Source organism: Strix uralensis, chromosome 25 (assembly GCF_047716275.1).
Source record: "Strix uralensis isolate ZFMK-TIS-50842 chromosome 25, bStrUra1, whole genome shotgun sequence".
Taxonomy (NCBI): Eukaryota; Metazoa; Chordata; class Aves; order Strigiformes; family Strigidae; genus Strix; species Strix uralensis.
The window spans coordinates 582,639-609,028 of record NC_133996.1 but is presented as its reverse complement, the minus strand read 5'-3'; the positions used below and the strand labels follow the sequence as shown (position 1 = coordinate 609,028).

The 26,390-nt window shown below is 49.3% G+C and overlaps 1 protein-coding gene across 3 annotated transcripts in view; it reads left to right on the top strand.

Moving 5' to 3' along the window:
- The first annotated feature begins 1,220 nt into the window (after nucleotides 1-1,220).
- The window catches only part of LUZP1 (leucine zipper protein 1), a 44,425-nt gene continuing 19,255 nt past the window's right edge, over nucleotides 1,221-26,390 (top strand). For 2 of the 3 annotated variants that reach the window (XM_074894335.1, XM_074894333.1), the window contains exon 1: nucleotides 1,221-1,343. The gene's annotated coding sequence lies outside the window, so the exon portion shown is untranslated. Of the gene's footprint in view, nucleotides 1,344-7,660; nucleotides 7,801-26,390 lie in introns of those variants that run through there. The other variant, XM_074894334.1, reaches the window with a different exon arrangement.

Below are 26,390 nucleotides of genomic sequence, written 5' to 3'. Positions count from 1 at the left end.
TGTACACAAGCCTTTCTCAGTTTGCCTACAGGTAAGGTCTTGTGCATTCTGTATCTTTGTGTGAGCTTGGATTTTAGCTGTAAACCTATAAAATTGAAGTGTTTATACTTCATTCAGAACAAGTATATTTCTTGTCCTATGGAAACGGGATCAAAGAGTAATATTTTAGCTCAGTATGACAGCATGGACAATATTCCATCAGAGCATTACCAGCCCAATCACCCAGTGCTCGAAGCATCTTCCTTTGGCATTGTCTGAAATAAAACAGCGTTGGACATACAATTTTAGCAAATGTACCTCCTGGCAAAAGGGGACGATGCATTTTAAGGCTGCCGCGTCCAGCTGCACGGCCAGAAGGCTGGAAGTGCTCCCCGGCTGCTGACTGGATCCTCTGGTGACTCAGCCGGGCAGCTGCAGCCCCGAGCTCACCGCAGCCCTGAGCCGTCGCTGCTCGGGGCTGTCACTGTCCCACCCGCCAGGTCACCATCACCTGAGTGTTGGGGCTTTGCTTACAGCCCAGTAACACCTCGAGCAGCTCTCCCCAGTTAGTGCTGAAAAGTCTCTTGTCTCCATCTAAACATCTTTGGGCTGCACATACCAGAGGTGGAAACAACCACAGTCCCTACTTGATTCAACGCCAAGTCCCAGACTCGCCGAGATGAACACAGAAGGCCACTTGCAACTAAGGCCCTGCAGGACAAACCTCTCCGCGCCGCCTGGCATGCGGCCCTCTGCCCGGTTTTTAGGGAGGTGACGGGTCGCTCGCGTTCAAGGGCAGGGAGGGAGCGTCTGTGAAGGCACCGGCAGCGCCCACCCCGCCACCGGCCCCTCAGAGCCCTGAGGCGGTGGCAGAGCCCGGGCCGGTGGAACCGCCGCGGGACCCCTCCTCAGAGACCGTCCCCTGCCCCCTGCGCTCCGCCCCGCCGCCGCCCCACGACGCCCACCCCCGGCGAGCCGCTCGCCCCCTCCCCGTTCCCCCCCGGGGAGCCCTTGAGGAGGCGGCGGCCCCCGGGCGCTACCGCACGGTCACCGCCCCCGCCCGCCCAGCGCGGCCCGGCCCGTTCCCCCCCAAAATGGCCGACGGCCCCTCCCCGCCCTTTCCGAGAGCCGGGGGAGGGCGCCGCGGAGCCGCACCGCGTCCGGGCCGGGCCCGGCAGCCCCCGCCCCGCTCCCGTTGACGTCAAGCACCGCCCGGTACCGCGTCCCTCCCCTCATTGTCAGCGCCCGCACCCGCCGCCCGAGCCCGGAGCCCCCCGCGGGCTGCGGCTGCCCGAGCCCGGGCTGTCCCGCCGGCTGGAGCGCGCCGCGGGCGGGAGGCAGGCCCGGCCGCTCCCGCTGCCCAGGTAGGCAGAGGTGGGCGACGAGGGTGCGGGCGGGGGGTGCCGCAGCCCCGCCAGACCGGCGGGGCGGGGAGGAATTCGAGGCATCCGCTTTGTCTCCGCGGACCACGGACCGCCTGCCCTGCCCGGGCGGGCGCCGCAGGGCCGGGGCGCCCGCGGTGTGGCGGCGGCGGGGTCCCCGCGGGCGCCCCGGCCCTGCGGCGCCCGCCGGGGCCTCGGCTCCCGCTCGGAAATGGAGCCGCCGTCGGGCTCCTTCCGACGTGACCGGAACAGCCGCTTTCCTGACCGGAGAGCGGCCCCGCCAGCGCCCGGTCCCCGCCCGGGAAGGGCACGGTCCCTCCGGGGCTGCTGCCAGCCGCCTTCGGGGAAGGTCTTCAACCCGCCGGTGTGCAGCGTTGCTTTTGGTGTAGTTGAGGTTTTGGAGGCTTCCAGGCGCTGAAAGCATGGGATTTCCGTGAATAACTTTTGGTTTGTTTTTTTTTTTTTTTCCCTTGTTGCAGCCACATACTCCCTTTCCTGTTGCTTATTTTTTCAGAATTCCCCCTTCTTTCCCCAGCCCACCCACATTTATTGTATAATTAATAATGGTCTCGCTTTTATATGTGAGCTTTTCCGATGCTCTGCCTTTGTTAATCACTTTAGCCTTCTTTGCTCCCCCGTCGTGAGGGAATTCATTGATGGAACGTTGCGAAACTTTTCTTTTTCTCTTCATAAAATTTCTTAAAAGTACCGCATTTGGCTTTGCCAGGTGTCCCACGTGCTGGTATGCGAAACAAGTGGAATAGCAGATCTTTGGTGGTTGTCCTTGGTGACCAGGCTTTCACTGCAAATCTGCATTTTTTTTTTCTTCTTCTAATGCTACATCTGAAGCCTTTAAACCAATTAAACACAAGTTAAAGTGACCGTCCCAACTAATCACCACATTCAAGTTAGGCACAGTGGGATTAGATTTTAATTGGTGCGTTAATTCTGTTAAAATCTTCCACAAAAATCACAGGAAGGAGTGCTAGCCGTTGCAGCGTGCGTTGGGGTTGTTTCTTATCAAGTCTCTAGCTGAGAGCCGCCTGGGCGGGCGAGCGCCTCTCCAAGTGGTACCACGCAGCGATGACAGTGAAAGAGGGAAGTATTTTTACAACCCTGGAGTAGTCTCAGGCATTCAGAGTTTAGGGAAAAAATGCAGTTACTTACCACATGCCTACAGTCTCTTGGCAGAGATACGCATCTCCTGGCCTGCTGGATAGTGAGGAGGGACAGTGTTACTCAGTGCTTCTGTTCTCTGTGTGAGTACAAAACCGACAGCGTTGTGCTCTGGTCAGTTAATGCAGCCCTTGGCCAGCTAGGTGCTTCAGCAGGGGCAGCGTCCTCTGTGCCCGTTCTGCGTCCGTGGCACTCACAGAAGCATGATTCCTCCATTGTGTCAGCTCCGCAGCGGTAAGGACAGCAGAAAACTATCAGCTTTGCCTGCCAGGCTGACCCCTCCCCACCCCAGGGTGCCGAGAGGCCCAAGGGAGCGATGGTCAGGATGGTGCAGGACCCCTCTCGGGCCTGGGGTCCCCGTGCTGGGATTGCACCTTGGCAGCCGGGGCTGGTCGGGACAGCCAGCCCGCTGTGTCAGGCCAGGCACTGCAGGGAGGAGCAGGACGCGGAGAGCTGGTTGATGTGTTTCTTTTGGACATATGGCTGAAAGTTCTTGTGGGCAGGAGTGAATCAGGGTAAGGGGGTGTGGGAGAACAGCAATTCAGGAGCAGGCAGGTCTCCATTAACTAACCCCTATGCCTCTATTCTAGTCTGAGCAGCCCTTCAGCCTCAGCTTCCCCATAATCCTATAAATGGTAAAGTTTCTTTACTCCAGGACAGGGCAATCTGACTACTTTCTACTTCTAGGAAGTCAAAATAAGTTATAACAATGTGGGCTCTTCACTAGCCCTCTGGCTTTCTCTGTGCTCTGAAAATCTGGCCCAACTGAGAATAAGTTACTGAATTTATTTATTTAATGTGAGTTAGGAAGTGTAGACAAAAATAGCTCTTGCTAAAAAAGAGTACTTTCAAATGTGGCTATTACCAGAAATGGTAATGTTTAAAAGCCTGGTATGCCTTACAATCTAGACCACGTTATTTTGTTTGTTAAAATGGGTTGGTGATTACATCTTTGAGCATGACCTTACCATAGTATTCTACACAGGCACTCTGAGGTCATGCTTGTCCTCCGCAAAACCTTTCCTTCCCACCGAGGGCTGTGGTTGGTGAGGAACCAGATGGTATGTGCCTCCTTCCTCATGGAAGGTTTTCAGAAAGTGTGGCTGACGTAACTGAGCCAAATGACAAAATAGTATGATTTTGATACAATTGTCACACTAAAATGAAGCAAATAATCTTTTCAGGAGGCCATTTGGATTGAAAGACTCACATGATGGTGTTGATCAGTAGCAGTAATATGTTTTGCACTAACTAGTGCAATGCAGGTCATAGGAACCCTTAAAGCACATTGGAAGGGAGAGCACTGGTGGTGGTTACGGCTTCGTTAGTTACATCTTCGCAAGTCTAAGGCCTGGTGTACAGTCTTTTTGCCTTGGGTGATGTTTGGATCTGCACATGTGAAGTAGAAAAGCACGAGTGTTTTCAAATACTTGGTGACAGCTGATGGGCAAGTGTTGCTTGCCAGCACTTCCTGCATTCCTGGTGCTGCTGGTGGGCTTCATCCTTCCATACTGTTTTTCCCTCCACTGAATCTTTGGAGGGCTTTGAGTCCTTTAATCTGATCTCTTTTCTCCGTAGTCACCAAAGGTGGGATTCATCCTCCTGTCCAAGCTCAGCTGTTTGCCAGGGTAACAGGGGAGGGCAGCCTTCCCTTGGTGGTGACTGTGGCCACCTACTGCAGGCACTGTGGACAGTCACAGCTCTCTGGATTTGAGGGTTTAGAGCTGGTGACAGAACCAGTTTGGTGGAAAACCCACAAACCGTTTGCCTTTAATTGTCCAGATTTGGGAGACTTCATAACCACCCTGACTCTGAGGAGGCACTGGGGGCGTGCCATTCCTGCAGAGTTGGTGGTGTTTGGGTTTGATTCAGCAGCCTGAAAATCAGAGCGCTTTTTTAGATGATCAAATATGAAGTGTGGCATTGGATGTCAGCCACCAAAATGTGGCAGTTTAGGCCTTAATCTTTCTGTGTCTCTGGCTTTGTCTTCCTAGGTTTTGGCAGAGATGTTCCCCTGCTGAGGCTCTAATCTCAGCAGATAAGGGGTTGTAAGGCACAGTTCAGCCCTGTGTTCTTTAACCCTCACCAGGGTGGAGTAAGATACTCAGGTGCAACAAGCAGCCTTACCTAAGCACGCTGGCAGTATGCACAGGAGCATAACCACCATGTGTGCGCAGTTTCTGTTTCCTTCTCTGTAAAACAGCTGAGACTATTTTGGTGCTTTCTTGCAGTGGTTGTGCAGCAAATTTAATGTTTGCATTCCTGAACGTTTGAGATTCTCACAGAAACGCAGTCCAGAAAGGTGAATGCACTGTTACAGTAAAGGGCTGAAAGGAGAGAGGATGTTTAGAAAATACGAGTTTTAGTGTTATACTTTGCAGTCAGCCTCCTATGCAGCCTTTTGCCATGAGAGCTGGATAAGCTCTGCTGATGGTGGAACCCGTTAGGATCCACACTGATAGCCCCAGGAATGAAATGGGTCATTTATTCGCTTAGGAACAAAGTTGCCAAAATACACAGCTATAAAGTATAAGGAAACATCAGCTGATAAGTTTGTTTCTGTGTGACAGCAGGCAGATGAGAGTTGCTGCAACTCTGTCAACTTGGATGAGAAACAGGGATTTTCACATCCTCTCAGTCACAGTTTTGGGAAGCACTAGTCAGTGCAGGACACTGTGACTGAAGGAGGTGGGTTTGCCTTTCCCCTGGTCCTGGATGCTTTTTCCTCTGGGAACCTTTTCCAGCCCTACCCCAGCTGACACAAACTCCGTGCAGCCATGTGGAGGGAGGTGATCTGGGTGCAAATTAACCATCGGCCTCCCTCCCACCGCCTTTAACGGTGCCTGATTCCCAGCCTGGCTGCAGGGTTGCTTTTGTCTGGCCAGGACAGGGGAGTGCAGGGCTAGAAGGGGGCAAGTCCAGTGCAGGGCTACCTAAAAAAGACTGTAAAACTTCAGTCTGAGGATCTGGTCCAAAGTCTGTGAGGTCACTTGTGCAGTGATAGCATCGCCGCCTGTGTTTGTATCTCTGCCACTGCCTTGCTTTCATGGTGACTTTGGATGTGCTGCCCTTGCAGAGTTCCTGCTCGCACAAAACGCTGCCCAGGTTTGGGCAGCAGGAGTACAGACGCCACATTTAGAGGACTTCAGTGGAAAAGTTCCTGTATTTATGAAGTCCCAACAATTTTGGCCCTGTTTGCCAGAGCCTCCCTAGATTGGGTAAACCTCAAATACCTTCTTCTCAAAGTAACTTCTGAGCCGTATCATCCAGGCTCTGATCAGCTGTATTGAACCAGCAAAATGCACTGTTAATAATTTGTGTGAGCTGGAAACTTCAGTATTTCTGCTCCTTGGCCCCCCGCAGTGTAACACCAGACATCCTGAGGGGCCTCATTCCCTGTGCTGCCCTGGCTCTTGGGGAACGACTTGTCCAGCCATGCTCGGTGCCAGTCCCTGTCCTCCCTTGGCAGCAGGCGTGGGCAGGCTGGCCTGGCTCTGTGGGTAGATCCCACTTCTCACAGATGATCTTCTGGGTGCTCCAGGATGAAGCGGGGGGGGACATGCGTGGGCAAGCATGGGTGCTTCCTCACCAGCCCCTTGCCACCTGTCCTGGTTTGGGAGGAATGTGTGGTGGTTTTGCCCCTTCCAGTCACGAAGGGGAAGGTGTAGGCTTTAACGATTTGAATCAGTACTGCATGGACTAGCCACTGCATGTAAACATTTATAGTTCTGAATTTATTTAGCTAATTGGTTTTTAAGTCATAGGTTAAGTCATAGTTTGACTTGCCGTACAGCTCAGGCCATAGTTTCAAACCTCACTTAGTATCAAATTAACTCATTAACTTAGCCATTTTTGAGGTTTGTGATTTCAAATTGCAAACTTGATGGTTGAGGGGGCGTTGGTGAATATAAATAATTTTTTTTTGCCATGAAAACCCATGTTCCTTGGTTGGATTTGTGATCATTTGGCTTAGAAGTAGCAGGACGGATTTCATTTGGACACCCTGCAAACGGCGTTGTGGCCAAGACCAGGAACACATCCTTGATCTGAAAAAGCAGAGCAGCAGGAGGAGATGAGAACTGAGGCTTTCTTAGCCCTGGTAGGAATCGGCTTGGTGGTTAATATTACAAAACTCCTGAAGCTTGGGGCTCATGTGTCAGGGTGCACGGTAGGAGAGAAAAGCATCTGCTTCTGTAGGCAGGTGATGCGAGAGGGTTGCCTGACCTGCAGCAGAGCACAGTAGCCCCACTGGGCGGGTGGGAGATGTGCTTTCTGGTGGCACAGCACCTCTGCTGCAGGGCACCACCTCTCCCACCCTGGCAGCCAACAGGCGACATGTAGCAGGTCATCCTGTGCATCACGTGCTCACGTCTACTCCAGGGGTGCAGGCGCGGGCCACAGCAGGCACGCTGTGCTGGAAGTGTAAGTGTCATGGTAGGAAAGGGCGGGGTAGGGACGACAGTGAGCATGTTGTTGTGTGACATGGTCAGGCCTCTGTCCATACTTCCCGTATATGTGTTGCAGTGTTCTCATTGACCTCTAAAGTGGTAGCTTCATCCTAATCTGAAAATGTGCATTTCTGCGTGACTGATTATAGTGAACATAAACTCAAGCAACTCTTTAATTATCTATGTCTCTCTTTACCAAGAATGTTTACTTTTGCGTTTGCCTCTGTTGTCTCATGCCATCCAGATGCTCGCAGAAAGGTAAACCAGCTCAAGGCTGTGAGCGTGAGCTCCTGGCAGCGTAGCTCTGCTTCCTGGTGTCGTCAGCTCTGCCACACCGTGCTGCATGCAGCACGGCATCGTACGGCTGGGAATGACAGATTTTGCTGCAGTGCTGCACCCTCCTTATGTGTTGCAGCAGAATCTGTCAGACTTTTTCACCTTTGTTCTCAGAACTGTTTTTATATAAATCGCTTTTATATGCGTTATGTGGGTTTTATGCTACAGCGCTGGCTTGTGCCTTCCCTGTTAGGTTGGTTTGAAAATCACAGGGTATGTTTCCAAAGCTGAAAGGAGGCTGCAGAGGCTTCAAGCTTGTGCTGATCATCTGATTCCACTGCAGCACTTTCAGCTGCTTGTGCCTTTGAGGTGCCTGTGCCTCACGTGGGAGTGCAGTGGGTTACCTTAAAGGGAAAATCTGATGAAACTGCTTCAAGAACTTGTTGTTACATGTGATATCTTAGTGGAATTTACCAGAATAGAAAGGAGATTCCTGACCTAGGATCTGGAACAGAGCTGCAAAAACATTAATTCCTCAGGTAGTGTGAATCATTTGGAAATATGTCTGTTTTTACTGGAGAGCAATAATTCCTGTGTGATAATAACTGTTAGTACTGCGTTGTGGTGAGAATTTGAACTTGGAGCAGTCGAGAAATCCTAGTGAAGCTTCTCCCTCCACTGTTTGTATACCATTCTGTATAGCTGCTGGTTGGGGTTGTTTTTAGTGTTGTTGAGTGTTGATTAATGTCTTAGCATAAAGGTATCCTGTGTAACATGTGGATGTTGATGTTTCTGTGTGAGATTTGGCTGTAGTATATTATAAACTGCTTGCATATGCTCTTTAATTCTCTGGATGTTGCCTTCAGGTAGCTTTTTGCATTGGGCAGAGTGTAGTAACAAGAAGCAGAGTTTGGAATAGGTCATTTCTTTTTGTCTGAAATGAACTGTCACAGAGGTACTGTGAAGGAGAGAGCGAGTATTTGGGAAAGCTGTGAAGCTGTGTTTGAAGGTGAATGCGGGAGCAATGCTGTGGAGGCGGAGGGACCGTTTTCCTGCTGTGATTGGAAGATGTGGAGGGCTTTTTGGGTGCTTAGTCTCTGCAGAGCCTAGACAGCAAAGGAGCTCCTGATAGCCGAGTGTTAAATAGCTACGGATCTGAGGCTGGCTCTAGGCACAGCAACTGCTGAGTGCAGAAAAACGATTGTGCCCTGTTGACTGCCTTGATTGCCGTGTGGCACCTTCATTGCGGTGTGGCACTCCTTGAGCCTGGGTCACCTTCCCTGCATCTCCCCTGAGCAGCAGTAGTGGCAAGCCCCATTCTCTAGCTTTCTTTCCCTGTCTTACAACAGAAATGTACTCCCAAGCCCTTACCCACAGATCATCTCCATTCACTTTTTCCTCTGCTGCCTACATTTTAAGCTGATTTGCAGAGTGGGGCTCTTGGTTTTTTTGGGGTTTTTTTCTCTTTTTTTTTAGAGATCTCTACCCTGTGTGACTCCAGTGACTGCTGTGGCTGCTGGAGCATGTGGCTGAGAGTGCTCAGCACAGTCCTTGCCTTGGAGCCCAGCTGTGCTCTGTGTGTGAGCTGGTGGGGCACACAGAGCACATCTCTGCAAAGGCAGGTCTGGCGGCAACAGGCTGGACGGGGTCAGCAAAGCATCAGGGACATGACAGTGACTGCATGGGGGGTGCATGAATAACAGCACCGAGGGCAGGTCAGGGGAGAAGGTTGTTCTCCCTAGTACTAGTGAGGTGGTGTCAAGTGTCGTGAAAGTTGGGTGGATCTTTCACTGGAATAGGTTGCTCAAAGCCCTGTCCAGCCTGACCCTGAACACTTCCAATGATGGGGCATCCACATCTTCTCTGGGCAATCTGTTCCGGTGTCTCGCCACCCTCATCATAAAAAATATGTTCTCTATGTCCAATCTAAACCTACCCTCTTTCAGTTGGAAACCATTGCACCTCATCCTGTCACTACAGGTCATGGTAAAAAGTCTCTCTCGGTCTTTCTTATAAACCCCCTTCATATATTAAAAGGCCCCAATAAGGTCTCCCCAGGGCCTTCTCTTCTCCAGGCAGCACAGCTCCAACTCTCCGAGGCTTTCACAGGAGAGGTGTTCCATCCCTTGGATCATTTTTGTGGCCTCCTGTGGACGCACTCTAATCTTTCTGGGGGCCCCAGAGCTGGACACAGCACTGCAGGGGGGGGTCTCCCCAGAGCAGAGTAGAGGGGGAGAATCCCCTCCCTCGACCTGCTGGCCACACTTCTCTTGATGCAACCCAGAATATGGTTGACTTTCTGGGCTGTGAGTGCACATTGCCAGCTCATACCCAATTTTTTTGTCCACCAGTACCCCTGAGTCCTCCCCTGCAGAGCTGATCTCAGTCCATTCCTCCCCTGGTCTGTACTGATACTGGGGATTGCCCTGACCCAGGTGCAGGAAGTTGCAACATTCTGGCTGGATGTAAAGGAAAATAATTTTTGCTGTGAGATTGGCGTCACATGGGAACAGGGCCTCAGGGGTTGTGGCATCTCCAACATGGGAGATTTTCACAACTTGATGCAGTTCTGAGCAACCCGCTCCAGCTTTTGACACTAACCATGCTTGAAGTGAGAGCTGGATTAGGTTCTGTGACACTTGGTGTTAACTTCATCCCCTTACTGGCATCCAGGATGAGACAGAAAATGTGGATTTCTCACTCGTTCCCTCCTCTGTAGAAAGGAACAGCTTGGTGGGAGAAGCAGTGTGGTCCTGTCTCAGTACAACCGAGCCAGTCCTTCCTTCCTGTGAAACATCCTTCCTTCCTTCAGTCCAGGGAGTACAAGGGGAAAAAGGGCACATAAATAACATGAGGGAGCGAGGTTAGCCAGCCATGCCCTGGAAAAGTGCTGGAGGGGCACCTGCTGCTGCTGTTTGTGGCTTATGCTCAATTTTTCACTCTCTACTTCTTAAATGTGCTGTAAGAAAAGCATATGCCCTCTTGTCTCCGATTTTCATTTAGGATGGGATTCAGATAAATTAATGTTTGGCATTAAGCCTGCAGATCTCCTCATTACCATCTTGTGTAATACTTGCAGGAATACATGTGCTTCAAGAGCAATAGAATTTGTTTGCCTTCTGTCCAGAGTACCTGTTGTCCGTTGGCTGTTAGATAGCAGTGGACTTAAAAGCAAATGCAGGCTGCCCAGTAGAACTGCCTCTTGTTAATATAGGGTATTTCAAGATTGTTGGTTTTCTAGAGCATGAAACTGAGTATTTGGATTAAAGTTTTCCCATGATAGTCATGAGTTAGTGGGCATCTTTTAACTCTTTTGTGCCCTATGGACAAGATGCTGGTAGGAACTGGCTAAACTTTGAAGTTGGTGATGTTCTGTCAGTGGGAGGAGTACTGCTGAGCACCTTCCTGCTGGCAATCCTGTCCCACACTTCTGACCCCAGACAACTTAGCTGTGTACTGAAGGAGGCAGCTGGATGCTCAGGACGATCTTCTCCCTGGGAAGCTATGGCTGTTCTGCTGTGTCAGTGCCTACCCTAGTCAAAGGAGTCACTTTATGCAACTTTGGCCTGTTTCTGGGAAGAGGCAGCAGAGACCAGGTGTCCCTCTGCCATCTCTTTCTGCATTAAGGAGAATCCCAATGGTGGCCAGTCACCGGACCTTGGACCTCTAACTCATCAAGTCACTCCTCACAGCTCTTAGCCCAGAGCAGAGTCTGTAGTGCAGTGCATGGGACTGGTCTCTGCCTGCAGTGCGGTGAGACCTGCTCACCTTTTTGGCCCCTTTGTCCAGCTTCTGGTGCAATGCTGTATGTCATGTGTGAAATGCCCATTGTTCTCCTGAGAGGCTCAGCCTGCGGGTGAAAGTATTATGTCCATAAATTCATCACAGCTTTTGAGTGGGCTGTTTTCAGTGGCACAACTGCACAGTGTCATAACACCATCCTGGCAGCTTGTCTTGGAGCCTCCCCAATGTCCATGGAGCATTAATTTTGAGGTTAATGTGATTAAGTCCCCACAGCTACAAGTGTGCTCTCAGAAAGGCAGCGTGTTACTTAAAGATCCAGGTTGTGATCTGTTTGTAAATGTTATTTGATTTACTTTTTTGTTACCTGAGGGTATTTTCAGCAATAAATTGAACACAAAAGTCTCTGTTAGAGTCTTTCAGTCCACTCAGCTGTCTTCATTGAGTAAATCACATTTAAGAGAGTGACATAGCTCCTGAATACCTCCTTTCATTTGATTCCACGCTTGCCAGTGAACAAAAAAGATATATTCTGAAGCTGCAGGGTGAGAGCTTGGAGGGAAAAAAATGCATTTTGTTATAAGGGAGTCGAAGATCACAATATCTGTGGTACAGCCAGGGGACAGGGCTGCCAAGAGTTTATGCTGGGAGGCCATGAAGCATGTGGAGATTACTGGCAGTGCCTTAGCCAGACTGCCAGTCTTCATTTATCTGTGCAAGTCCTTGTGAAACGCTGTACCTGAGGTCCACCTAGTTCCAATGACTTCGGGGGGAAATCACAGAGGCTTTGGCTGCGTTGCTGCCTGCCTGTGAGTCAGGGCGAGCCGTGGGTGGGGTAGCGGCAGCCTTCCTGCCGCGCTTCGTGCCTCGTCTTGCCTGCCAGCTCCTGCTCCTCAGCTGGCTGCTCCCCGCAGAGCACCCCGGGCACCTCTGGGGGAGACCCCGAGCTGGAGATGGAGCCTTGGTTTAGTAACAGCACCCAAGGTCTTGCTTTAGAGCAGAGTGTGGATTTCATGGATGGCAAAAAGAGCAGATAGGAGACAGTCTCCTCCCTGCACCAAAAGGTTCAGGTTCACTTGGAGCCCCAGGCCTTCATGCCAGAGGCATTTCATGCCAGCAGCGTTAACCCCTGATGTTCCCCAGCCAGCTGAGCTGAAGGGTGCTGCTAGTCTCTCCCGTCTCTGTTGTCCAAAAGCTGCAGTTGCACTGGGCTCCAGCACGCGTGTCAGCTGCTGCAGCCCTGCCACTGCCAGCATGCATGCACACAGCGCTCTGCAGGCTCCCGGAAAGACACAGCCTGTCACTGGAAGTCTGCAGTTCAAGTCTAAACCCTGGTTTACTCTGGAAGCAAAAGCAGTGGCACCTGTAACCTGATTCATCTTCCCTGGCTTCCTTGGGGGCCCGTCCACAAGTCTGAATTGCTACTAATTGCAGCCTTCATTCAGCCCTGTGCGTTTTGGCTGCAAGCGCAGGGCAGGGCAGGCTGCTGAGCACACCTGCAGAAGCCCTGCTGTCCATCCATCCATAATGGTGCCAGCAATTTCATCTTTTGCATCTGCACTAAGCAGGACAAGTGTTGAATTTGCCTCGGGGGGGCTGTGTCAGATGTCAGCTAGGCCAGGGCAAGCTTCTCGCAGATGAGCAGCATACCCTGAAGAGGGATCCCCCCAGCAAGAGCAACTTTCCAGAGACTTGGGGTAAAACTTTTACTGAATTTGGGGATTTTGATGATAATGGTTTTTTTTCTAGTGGCAGGGCTGTTCTGTTCAGTGGGTGGATAGCAATGCTAATGGTTTATAAATTGGACCTACAAGAGAGCAGTTAGAACTGGGCTTATGCTTGAATATTTAATTTTATCAGAATAATTAGTCCTAGATGTCCGCTGAGGGTTATTGAGTTGAAGAGCTATTAGTAAAGATTAATGAAAAATTAAAATTTAGACATTTATTTAAATCTGAATGATCATTTTTAATTCGGGTCACATTTTATTTCCTTGGGCTGCCGTGCCAACTCTCTGAGGGTCTGCCGGTGCCTGCCAGGCCTGCTCAGAACGAGTTCCTGTGTGCACGGAGTGGAAGGAGGTGCAGGGCAAGGTGTGCGGAGAGGACAGGGTGCCTTTCCCAAAATGTAGCTAAAAGTTGGCTGTTTGTCTAAGCTGTTCCCAAAAGATTTTTCCCTACTTGTACTAAGGAGTGCTAGAGGACAATCCTGAGCCATGGATCACCATTATCAACGCTGCTTTGTGTTTATAGAGTTCTTGGCATGGCATGGCCTGGACCTTCCCAGACGTCTCCTGGTAATGGCTCAGGATTTAGCAAGGACTGTCCTGTTTGGAGGCGAAGCAGGGAGCAGGGCAGGGCAGCTCGCTCCATACTAGTTGGCCTTGGGGCAGAGGATGGACCTAAGCGAGGCTTAGTACTGATATAGGTGTACCCTTAAATGTTCTCTTTGGTCAGCAGGATGACAGTGCAGCCTCCAAGGGGCCATTTATCCACCCAGCCTTAGGCAGCAAACTGGGATCAGGTGAAGAATTATCTGACAGTGCTGTCCAATTTCTTTTTTTTATCTGTGGAGGGTGCCTGGACTCTTGGAGCGAATGCAGAGCTTTGGAAGGCTAAATTTTGGGGACACAGGCACTGTCCAAGGAGATGGACTGTTCAAGCTGAGAACTAAGCCAGGTTCTTTCCTCGGACCATACAAAGGTAGGGCTGGGTAGGACCTTGAGGCAGGCAGTTGGATTTCCCAGTGCAGGAGAGCTAGAAGGGATGCCTAAGGACTGCCCTGCTCACCTTTGGTTTTCAGCACCTGCTTGGCTGCCTGCGACGGTGTGTGCTGCAGCTGAGCTGGGCGCTTGGTGCTGAGGTTGTGCTCCCTGCCAGGGCTGCCTGAGCCCTGCACACAGCTGGGCTCTGAGCAGGAGGTGGGAGCGAGCCAGCAAGGAGCAGCACGGGCGGCTTGTGAGGAGAGCTGAGCCTCTGAGCCCTGCGCTGCGCTGCGGTTGCATCTTCAGTGCAGCAGGGAGCTGCCTGCTATCTCTGACCCGTTCCTGGATAACACGGCGATGCCTTGGTGATCCCTTTGTGTGGCCATGTATTCCAGAGTGCAGCCCTGTAGCCAAGCCCTGAAGACAGTCTCAGGCTCCAAAGTCCTCAGAAAAGTTACTTCACCTGCTGTGTGTACAGCTCTTCTCTCGGTGTCCAGAGTACGACTTGCCTTTTTCACAAAAGATGCCCTTGTAGGTAGGTGGAAGCTCACTCCTACATCTGTATTTGTTTTCTGCTCTGAGTCCGCCCATTCTCTGGTTCACTTGCCTGGGGTGAGTTTTGGTTTGGGTTCTGAAGTATTTTTCCTGTGTGTCAGGATTATTCTCTCTTCTGGGCTCACCGTTGCTCTCAGTTTGGTGGCATCTCTACATTGTCTCAGTCTCCTTTAGGCTCTGCTACCCGTGCTGCTAATGAGACTGCTCAACAGACCCAGTGGAGGGACTGTGCTAGGAAAACGTAAGAAAGATCACTGTCTGTCACATTTATTATATTCTTCCCCCAACAACCATTGCTGGCAATGTTCAGAGACAGATTTTGGGCTGCACAGACCTTTTTCTGACCTCCCATAGGAGTTCTTACCATCTCTCTCTTTTATTGAAAAGGCTTCTCATTTTCACACTGAATCAGGGGACAGTTTCAGAGAGTCCTGGGCTCTCTGGCTCATTGTGGTTTCAGCTAGACATGTGTTTCCCTACTCTGCTTATGGGAATCCACGTGGCAGACAGTGTCAGAAGCCTTAATAAAGTCAAGATACCTTCTATCTACTGCTGCTTCAGCTGTTCAAGTGTGACTCTTACCCAGTTTAACAAAGGTTAAAGTAGTTTCCAGCACAGCTATGAATTTGAATGTCCCAGTTCTTTCTCCATTTTCACAAACTTATGTTCTTCATACTTCAGACTCTGCCTTCAGCTTGGTTTTAGAGATAAGAACCTCCCTAACCTGGGATCAGTCTCCTTTATCAGAGTTTAGGCTACTTAGCAGGAATATGTGCTGCTCTTGATGATGAGCAGTCTTGTTCATTGAGACTGGCACAAAACTACCTACTTAAAAAAATATGCAAATTAGGTTGTTAAATAATATGTTGACAGCTCTGTCTTGGGTTGTGACACGAGACCAGAACATTCCCTCTGTGAAATTATGTGTTGCCACCACCTTGCAGGGCCTCCACCTCCAGGCATATGTGGAGTCAAAGCCCTTGTGAAACAGCAGACGCTGAACACGGAAGCGAGCTCGGAGCTACCCATGTCCAACCCCAGACCGTGTGTTTGAGTTGCTTAGGTGTGCACAGTCCTCTTGGGATTGAAAATGCCAAGGACGGGAGCCAGTCACCTGTGTGTCAGCTTCAGGATCAGAGGATTTACCAGCAGACCTGGATGCGGGTTTGCTGTGGCTTCACCTTACAGCTCTGCCCGCCGCCAGCAGCGTGCTGAAGGCTGCCATGTGGATGAGGTGAACCCATTCTTTACCCTTACTGTTAAGCCACGCCGCTGTGTAATGTGGGATCCAAGGTCTTTACATCTGGTCAAAGACATAAAGCAAATCATAGCTGCTGCTTTGCCTGGCCTGCCAGAGGGGGCAGAGACCTGTCAATGAAGAGCTGCTATCGGTGGTTTCCATCTCTGCCATAGTCCTTGTTTCACCCAGCTCCTGATGCAAATGTAGCAGGACAGATCTTTTCCTTCTTTTGTGATTGTAAGCTAGGTTCGACTTTCCTACCCAAGGCCATTACGTTTGTCCTGGATCAGACCACAAGTGTATCTAGCCCAGTATTTTTACAGTGGCCAAGAACAGGGCCCTAGGGAGGAGAGTAGAAGCAGGGAAAACATGCAGTAAATAGTTCCTGTGTGCTCTCCCAGCCTCTGGCCCCTTGTGGCACACACACAGAGCTGAATGTGGCTTCTGTGGATTTACTAACCCTCAAAAGACATCCATGGTGTTACTTTATCTGTTTGCCCCAAACCCATGGAAACCCATTCAGTGTCCACAGTGTCCTGTGGCAGAGTCCAGCAGCTTATCTGCATGTCATGAGGAGCAGCATCTCTCCTTGTTTGTTGTGACTGCAGAGACAGTAAACATTTGATCATATCCCTCTTCTCCAAACTATTCATAATTTTATAGATCTGTCATATTTCTCCTGAGTCATTTCATTTTCCAGGTTGAGTAGTTCTTGTTTGTCAGTGATTTCCTCTGCAGAAATCATACTTTTGACCATCTTTGTTGCATATCTTTTCTAGCTGGCAGCAGAGGCTGAGATGGGACCAGAATTGCAAACAGCTTTGGAGATGCTGGCACACTATGGGTTGATACAGTGGCAAATTAATGTGTTCTTTTTTTTGTGCTGTACTTATTTCCTAGTAACTCATAGTAATAGACTTGATTTTTGACCACTGTGGAACAATGAGCTGGTATTTTCCTGACTGGTTGTTATTTTACATATAAAGCTAGGATGTTTTTTTCCATGTCTGTAACTTAATGCTGATCTACACTGAATGTCATCTGTCATTTCCCTGATGAGACTTGGAGGTCCTTCTGTAGATCTTCAGAGTTAGCCTTTGCCTCTGTGACCCTGAGCTCAGAGTGTCTTCAGCTGCTTTCACTAACGCAGAAGAATGCGTTGATGCAGGGTGGCAGCGAGGGCAGGTCCTGCATTGCCGGTGGCACGTGGGGGAACAGGCTTCTCCAGGAAGGTGTGAGTGCAAAGTTGAAGCGCAGATCTAGGAAGCTTTCTGGAGAGAAACCCATTTCTGCTGAAGTGCTTATGTAGGTGGAAGCTAATAAGAGCTTTTTCACCATTTTCCTTAAGAAATGCTCCTGGCACCTGTGTGCAGTCACAAGTCTCACTGATGGAGAAATGGTGCCTCCTTCTGCCTCTTCCTTCCTTGCTCCACTTTTGCCCTTGTTCATACCTTGTACTCCTTTGTGCTGGGCCAAACATTTTTCTGTCCACTATTTCTTACCTTAATGAGGTTAGTTAGGTAAGTCCTGCATGAATGCTTGGGATGGGAGTGTGTGAGAGTGCATAGCAGGGGGGAATGTGCAGGTGGGAGTTAGAAGGCATCAGATCCAGCTCAGCCAGTACGCACTGCTCCAGCAGCTGCAGTGGTAGGACTGTTTGGGACATCTCTGAGCAAGCAGCGACAGACCCAGTACTTGTTTAAATGGCTGAAGCAGAGCAAAGTGTAGGAATCCAAATTGCAACACAAGCAAGGATACTTGTGTTTTCATCAGAGCACGGGCCTCGAGAAAGACAGCTTGTAAACCTTGTGGCAAGTGGGTAGCAGAAGAAAGAGGACCTGGGGGAATCCTTGAACAAATACTGTCAAAGGGTACCTGCTCAGGTAGACTAGCTCAAAAAACCTGGAAAGTGCCAGCTTCTTTCTGGAGTGTTATCGTATGGTCTGAGGGCCAGAGAACCATTGCTGTGGCAACGGATTTTTCAAATGCTGCTTTATTTTGATGGGATGTCCAAAACAATGTTGAAAATAGGCCATGGGACTAGCTGTGCCACAGTGCATCAAAAGACCAGTCAGGGCTGCTGGGGAAGCCAGATAGCAGTGGGTTGGGGTTCAGTGTGATGCCTACAGCCTTTTCTGGGTGAATGAAATTGGGGCATGCGTTGGACAGCTAGGAGTGCACACTGTCACACTGGGGATAGCTGGGCCTGTGGGGGGGGTTGAGAGGTGCATCCCCTTGTTCTCTAATTGCACTGTTGAACAGCACGCCAGATGTTAGGTGGTGGTTTTCTGCTTAGTCTCCCCACATGGCTTTGCCCTGCAGCCACACTGCTGTCTTGGCCTCCTGGCTCTGGTGCAGGCGTGAAGTGTAGCTGCTTTTGGGCCTGTAAGCTTCCTTTTTCTGAAACTCTGCTCTGTCCCAGCTGTTCAGATCTGCTGGGAGTTTGCTGAATTGCATTTCTGTGCCAAGGCTGGGCAGGCACCCACACACAGACTGGTTGCCTGCCTGTCCTTTCATTTTCTGCCTGTCCAAGGCAGAAAACAGATGGTTCAGTAGCTGTAGTAGTTCAGGGCAGTCAGTAGCTATGGTAACTCCCCAAGCTGTTCTTGTGATTGGTGTAAGGGAGCTAGAAAGCTTTCGTTTTAGCACTTACAAACTTCATTGATTGAGTTCTTCCAGGAAGAAGGTTGCAAGAATAACCATTTTTCTGTGCTACCGGGTCCATGAGCTCATTTTTTTGGGAGGGCTTTTGGAGCAATCCCCATTTTTGCAGGGTTTGTAGGGATCCATGTGGAAACATCTGAATGGCTGAGCCAGGCTTTTGGCCAGGAAGGCTCACAGCAGTCACAGGACTCTTCCTGCAAAGAAGCTGGCTCCGATGTCCTTCCACCGTTCTGTTAGGAGAGCGGAGCATACCCTGTATCAGATGGGGTGCAAAGAAACACACAGTACCCTATCATTTTCATGCCAACAGGGATGTATCAGTGCCCATGTGGCTCTCAGGTATAATGCTAGGATGAATGTGCAGGTTAAAGCTGCCTACGCCTAATGAGCAAAATGATTCAGAGATGGTTATGAGTGCTTGAAGCTGATCTTACTAGGTGTATTGTACCAGGGATGCCTTTGCCAGCTCTGCAGGTGTTGCTGGATTATCAATTGTGTGGATTTATGCTTTTGCCTACTTAGCCCATTTGTAGTGTGATGCTTGTCAGATGTGCAGTGTTAGTCCTGCCTGACCTGGATAGGTGTTTGGGACAGGACAATACAGGAGCCCAAGAAGATGAGAAGAGCTCTACTGGATGAGAGCAATGGTTTACCAATGTATCCCATCTCCAGCAATGGCTAGAAATGGACTCCCAGGAAGGAGGATAGGCATAGGGGAAGTATGCAACAATGCAGGCCAAACAATTCTCCCAATCTCCAAGTTTTGGCTCAGAGACTTGCTGAGCTAGGTCCCTGTCCCTGTATGTATGACCTTGAGGGATTTTTCTTCCGTGAATTTGTCTAGTTGCTGCTTTATGAATCCATGAGGACTTTTAGCTTCCACAACATCCTGCAGCAAGTTACCAATGTAACACCACATAGAAGCAGAAGCAGAGTGTTGATCAGAGTGAGCCCAACCAGAGACGAGAAGGCAACAGGATGGGAAGAGGGAGTGAAAACACCAGCAGGAACTGGAGCCGGTATGACTGTCCCAGCCTTCAGCACAAGCATGACAGAAGAAGGTGGAGGGAATAGAGCTGTGCTTGAAGGGCAAGATTTGTGGTGACCAGATGAAGAGGTCAGAAGAGCAAGTGTAGGAGGCAAGCTTGTTAAAGGGACAGTGTGGAAGGTAGGTCTGAGAAGGTGTTTTACCTTGTGCTAAATATCTGGGGAAAATGGAAGTTTGAGAAGTGGAAAGAGGTAGACTGAAGTGGTGCGGGAGAGAAGAAAAGGAACAGAGGAGAGGGCACTGTAGGTGAGACTAACTTGCCCGTCCTCAGCATCCTACCTGCACCAGAGGCCAAAAGCAGATGTTGGGGAGGAGCATGAGAATAGCTAAAATACAGTATGATTTCCCCCCGCCCACTTCCAGGGATTTCCTGAGTCATAGGACTTCGTGTTCTTTGCATTCAATAATCTTTGAAACTTTCTTCCATGAATTTTTCTAATAATTTTCCGGATCTGTATAAACTTTGGCACCTACAATACCCTGCAAGTAGTGATTTCCATGGCTTCGCTGTTTGCTCTGAACCTCCCTGCAGTCATTCCAGCTGATACACATCAGTTTGTGTTTTATGGATGGCAGCAAACATCAACTTCCTCTACTCCTCTCCTGATTTTTATGGCTCTGTATTAGTATGTCCTTCCCCCACCAGCTGTCTCTGTTTCAGGCTGGAGGGGCTGATCCTGGGCAGTCTCCTTACACGCCGCCTTTCTGAGATAGACAAGCCAGAAGCCCACAGCACTTGAGACAGAGCAGTAGTTTTCCCTCCTTGTTTACATTCCTCCTCTAATACTCTGGGTTTTGTACTGCTATTAACATTGAACCAGTGTCTTCACAAATACTGCAGTATCCCTGAGTCCAAGGCCCCTTTCCTCAAAAGGGGCAATGCTGGAGAGTTGCAGATAAAAACCAATGACAACTGAGTACAAAGTAGACAGTAGCAACAGACAAAATGTTGGCCTTGTGGCAGGACAGTTGGGAAATTTCAGTTAGTCTAAAGCTCTCCTGAACTTTGGATCCTGTGGCTTTCAGCCAGCCCATGGATTGTTCAGCTCCAGGTGGCACCTTGACGCTAGCAGATGTTATGGGGGTGAAGAGAAGTGATGGTGACAGCCGTGGTCCCTGAAGCCTTTGCCATGCTGAGCCTGCCGGAGGTGGGAGGGAGGATGGAGGGGTGAAGGAGGTGGAAGACCTCCAAGTCCAATAAATATTACAAAGGCACCACTGAGCTGGGGATGCTTTTCCCATGCCATCTGCGGGATGCTGCCAAGTTTGTGACTTGCATAGTATTTGTGAAATCAAATGTGACAGTAAAATCTGTTTCTGAGGACAGTACAAGTAGCAGCATGAGACATGAGTCAGAGAAGAAAAATATCTTCCTCAGCTTTGATTCCAGTGCAGGATGGGGCATTTTTCTTGAAACAGCATGAAGACAGGAAGGTCATTCTTGAGGTCTATGATGTGATGAAGTCCCTAGCTGTCCCACCAACTCTTCTGCTTGCCTACAATACATAAAAATGTGTTGCTGAATTCAAATATAAAGCAAATGTAGAACTTGTCAAAATAAGTAACTTGTCTGCGGCATGTACAAGGTATCTTTTGATACCTGGCAGATAGGAGCAGCATGCTGAGGCGCACTGAAAGTATCAATCCATTTCTGATCAGGAGCTCCAGATTACAGGTAACATCCTCCTTGCCATGGGGTTCCTAGGGCAAGGATTCCACCACCTGCAGGGCTCTGTTTAGCGCTTGTGCAGGTCAACACCATTGTGTATTGCTGGAAGGAAGATGCTGCACCTAGTCACCGAATGCCCAGACCTGGTCTCAGTGAGCCTTTACTTGGGAGTCTTTCTAGTGCGAGGCAAGCAGTGATTTCGGAGGGGAGCCAGAGGAGAGCAATAGCAGCTTTGTAAAGAAGAGAAAAATCTGTTGTGCACAGTAAAGCAACAGTGACTGGGTCTGCTCAAACCCCCAGTGCTGCTCAAAGCATCTGCTGTGAGCAACTTCATCCTCTGCTTCTTTCACATTGGCCCTGCCAGCTCCATGTAGAGAAACTCTGCCAGGAGCAGAGCAGCACTGAGGGGTTCGGTGGGTAATCGGAGTGTTGGTGTAGGGTCGGTGTGACTCGGTGACATGCCACATCCTCTCCTGCATCTGCAGAGCCTGCTGCAGTCTCCCACACTTGCTGTAGATGCTGTTTGGTGTCTTTGTTTTAGTCTCCTTGAACATTGTGGTTGCTGTGGTTATTTTTGGCTGCTGTCTCATTATTTCACATGTCTCTAGTCTAGCATTGTATTAGTCAATACTCAAACCACTTCCAGATTGTTTAGCTTGTTCTGACTTAGAGAATTTCCTCTCCCACTAGATGCAGATGTTTCTGAGACAGTTCATCCCTCAAAATACAGACATCCCTAAAAGTCACTTGGCATTTTGCCTTTGTGTTCAGTGGGGTCAGGGTGCCCCTTTCCATGCCCTGAGTAAGCAAACACGTCGCCTGCCTCTCTTCAGCTGCCCCGGGAGGTTGTTAGGTGCCTGCAGGTGGCATGCAGGGTTGATGACATGTAGTAGACTCAGGCTCTTATTTAGTCTGAATATCTTGGTTTATATCCTTTTTTTTTTTTTTCTGGAGTATTTTTCTCCTGTTCCCACGACTATGTATCATTGTGTGAGGTCAAGAACCAGGTGCTGGAAGGAGCTCATGAAAGGCAAAATCAAATTAAGAAAAACTTTCCTTCCGTCTCTCTTTATCTGACTGAAGGCTCTGGCTGCAGTGTCCTCATCTGCTGCAATTTGTGACACCCATGTCCTTTTTCTATACAAATGGCAGAGAAATTTTGCTTTACAAATGAAGAATGACATGCTGGACTCCTCCCAGCCCATTCCACCCTGGGGCAGGGAAGAAAAATCCTGCTGATGCTCTCACCACGTTGAGCTGTGATACAAGCATGAATCGTCAGCAGCATTACCGCATTTGAGCATGACATGTTCACGCTCCCTTGGATACGTGTGCACCGCCAGAAAGCCTTTAATTAGAACTGCAGGTGTATATGCACACAGGGCAGAGCCCAACAAACACGCCTAACCTATACTTCAGGTGGAAGAGTATGCGCTAGAACCAGAGCGTAATCAACTCCTTCCTGACCTGCTTGGCCATCTGGGACTGATAGAGGAACCCCCTTGCTACCCCGGGTTTTGCTGATGTATGTCTCTAGAGCTGTCCTTATGCCTGAAGTGACTGTCAGCCTCCTAATGCAATTTGAATACACAGTTTTGCCTAAGGCTCCCTTTCCCCAGGTGTGCACAAACACTCCCAGCAGTGTGCTCAGTGCAAAAATACAGTTCCCACGGATAGTCCGAGTAATAATTTAGCAGAAAACAGAACAGGGAGGAGCTAAGCTCAGCCCAGCATTTGGGGAGGTGGAAGGAGTAGTACCAGATGTATGCCCCATCCACAAGAGCATGGACAATAGCCCCACTTTGCTCCTCCCCTGGAACTAGACCACCTATCTGCTGAGGAATGCAGAGCTCTTAGCCTGTGTGGATTTGACAGTGGAGAGGACCCCAAGGACTCCAACTACAATGGTGCAAATTGCTATTCTTATCTTTGATTGTGAAAGATCACGGAGCAGATCCTCCTGGAAACTATGCTAGGGCACATTGAAAATAAGGAGGCGATTGGTGACAGCCAACATGGCTTCACTAAGGGCAAATTGTGCCTGACTAATTTGGTGGCCTTCTATGATGGGGTTACAGTGTTGGGGGACAAGGGAAGAGCAACTGACATCATCTACCTGGACTTGTGCAAAGCATCTGACATCCTTGTCTCTAAGCTGGAGAGACGTGGATTTGGTGGATGGACCACTGGGTGGATGAGGAATGGGCTGGATGGTCACACTTGAAGAGTTGTGGTCAACAGCTCCATGACCAAGTGGAGAGCAGTGATGAGTGGTGCCCTCAGGGGTTGGTGTTGGCACCGGCGCTGTTTAACAGCTTTGTTGGTGACATGGACAGTGGGATCAAGTGCACCCTCAGCAAGTTCACCAACGACACCAGGCTGTGTGCTGCAGTCACACGCTGGAGGGAAGGGATGTGCCATCCAGAGGGAGCTGGACAGGCTGGAGAGATGGGCCTGTGCAAACCTCCTGCAGTTCAACAAGGCCAAGGGCAAGGTCCTGCCCATGGGTCGGGGCAATCCCCAGCACAAATCAAGGCTGGGCGACGAGTGGATTGAGAGCAGCCCCAAGGAGAAGGACTTGGAGGTGTTAGTGGGTGGAAAACTGACTGTGAGCCGTCAACGTCCGCCTGCAACCCAGAAAGCCACCCGTGTGCTGGGCTGCACCCAGAGCAGTGTGGGCAGCAGGGTGAGGGAGGGGATTCTCCCCCTCTGCTCTGCTCTGCTCTCATGAGACCCCCCCCCTGCAGTGCTGGTCCAGCTCTGAGGCCCCTAACATAAGAAAGATGTGGACCTGCTTGAGCGGGGCCAGAGGAGGCCACAGAGATGCTCAGGGGCTGGAGCACCCCGCTGTGAGGACAGGCTGGGAGAGTTGGGGGGGTTCAGCCCAGAGAAGAGAAGGCTCCAGGGAGACCTTCTAGTGGCCTTCCAGTGCTTAAAGGGGCTACAGGAAAGGGGGGAGGGACTCTTTATGAGAGGGGTAGGGATAGGACAAGGGGTAATGGTTTTAAACTGACAGAGGGGAGATTTAGATTAGATATGAGGAAGAAATTCTTCCCTGTGAGGGTGGTGAGACACTGGCACAGGTTGCCCAGAGAAGCTGTGGCTGCCCCCTCCCTGGCAGGGTTCAAGGCCAGGTTGGACGGGGCTTTGGGCAACCTGGGCTAGTGGAAGGTGTCCCTGCCAGGGGCAGGGTTTGGAATTACATGATCTTTAAGATCCCTTAAAGGTCCCAAACCATTCTATGATTATAACTGTGTCCGAGTCTGTTGATTTTCTATTGCCTGTGGTGAGTGCTGCTCTCCAGGGTCTGCTGGAAACCCCTAGAGCTTCAGGAGCAAATGAAGAAATGAATAAAAAGTGGCTGTAGGCCAAGGCATCAATAATTCTCTTTTATCTTTAGGATTGGGTAAGGCTGAAACTTAACATATATTGTGTGATGTTACCCTTTTGATAATGGGTCTGTTGTCACTGGAGGCCTGGGCTCCCCCAACCACAGTGAGGGATGTTTCATTATCAGTTTAAAAGCACAAGCAAAAGGATAAAAAACCAAAGATTAAGTGCAAAATATGCTCTTGAGAGATAGCAGAGTCTTCTAGCACTTGACAGACACGCATGGCAGCTGGCAGCATTTTTGTCTTGTCATAGCAGAGAGCACAGGAGGAGTGGGGCCCAACGGCTATTCCCACATGGGCGTGTTGGGGACATCCTGAAACCCAGAACAGCGGGTGCTTGTGGGACTCTGACCAACAACCAAATCAGAGCAAGGAACATGACATGTAGGGTAAGGTGCTTCTGTGCATCTGGAGAGGAACAGCATCATGGTTGTAAGGACTTCTGGCAGAGATTATCTACGTAGGTCTCAACTAGTAGTCATTTAATTGCTGTTCCTGGAATAAAAGATGGTTATCTCCCAATTCGTAAAGTGTTTCAGCCAGCACAAATGTTTCTAGCTAGAGGTTATTTGCCTCCGTGCACAGCTGTGAGCTGACAAGGTAACGTCATCCCAGTGGGAGGTTATATCCAATGATGCTGCTGAAGAAATGTTTTCATAAAACTGTAGATAATGATGAGTAAAACTGAGTGTGCAGAAAAAATTAAATTTAAGAACATGAAAAGTAATTGACAGTTATGAAAGTACTCTAGTACATGTCCCAAATTCTGAATTCTGACAGCTGTTTAACAGGATGCTGTGGCCAAAACCATGCAGAGTCAGAAGACCCCTGAAAGACAATCTGTACTAAACTGGGGGAGGATGCAACTGATAATGATAAATGTAAATAAAGTTAGGAGGTACATGCATTTATTGAGGAAGACCAGAAAACCCCATGGCAAATCCATGCGGAAAAGTAGAATCAGAATGAGTCATTTAAATAGTGAATCCTGGTAAATTCACTGCAGTTTGGTACTAAGTTACTACTTTGAATCAGTTAAATTGTGTGCCATGTTTCTCTTATGAAAATTGAGTTTTGGCTTAATGTGCTATAATAATGAACCTTTTAGATCAGACAAAATCTTTTCTCCCTTTAGGTATTTACCAGCCACACATTTTGCCTTGATATTTGCTTTAAATAACAGATAGTTTGAGATTCCCCAGGCTTCCCACATGCCTCATCGGAAGGGCATTTTTTCAAGAACTCAAATCCAAACATGTTATTGTGGCTCTTGGCTTAATGCAGGATTGCCGATGTTGTTCAGGTGACATCAGTGGTTTCTTAGAGTTTTAAAGGATAACAAAGCACTCATTACTACTTTTCTGAGCTTCTCCCAAAGCTTGTGTTTTTGATGCATGGCTCCTGGAGAGAGAGGGGCATCGTTCCTAGGGGAGACGGCTGCCATCCAGCTATCTGTGCCTGAGCCCGTGTCGAGGTTCCCTTCATTGTCAGTGGGCAGAATACAGTCCCTCAAAGGGTGATTCCTCTCCTCCTCTGCAAAGTCCTGTCTCCTTGGGAAGGTCAGATGAAGACACTTGAGCATCTTTTTCTCTTTGAATCTAGAAGACTCAAGAGCAACTAGTAGGTGTCTCTTTCTCTGTGTCACTACTAAAGCAAACTGAGATGTGTCAGACTTGGGTGTGTAAACACACAGTCCAGTACTGCACACAAAATAATGGGATTTCTACTGTCATACTTCTACTCTATTTCCTGCTGATACAGCCAAGAAGGTCTGCCTCTGAACTGCAGCAGTACATCAGCTGCCTCTGTAGGTGAGATTTCTGCTGTGACCATCTAAGCCTTTTCAGTGTTTCCAGGATACAGCCCTTCGGAGTCTTTGATCTCACTTTATCATTTACTCAGACGTCTCTGTTTAACTGAACTATCATTATTATTATATTTGCTACTGCCACAGTTTTTTTGCTATTTGTGAAAATTATCATCATCTTTTCTTCCTTTTTTTGCTAAAAATGTAAAATGGAGCTAGGATGAGAACTGCTCACTTTCCAAAAAGAGAGAGAGAAAAATCTGAAGTCCATACGTCCATGTCAGATTGTTCAGTACCTTTACAAGTGAA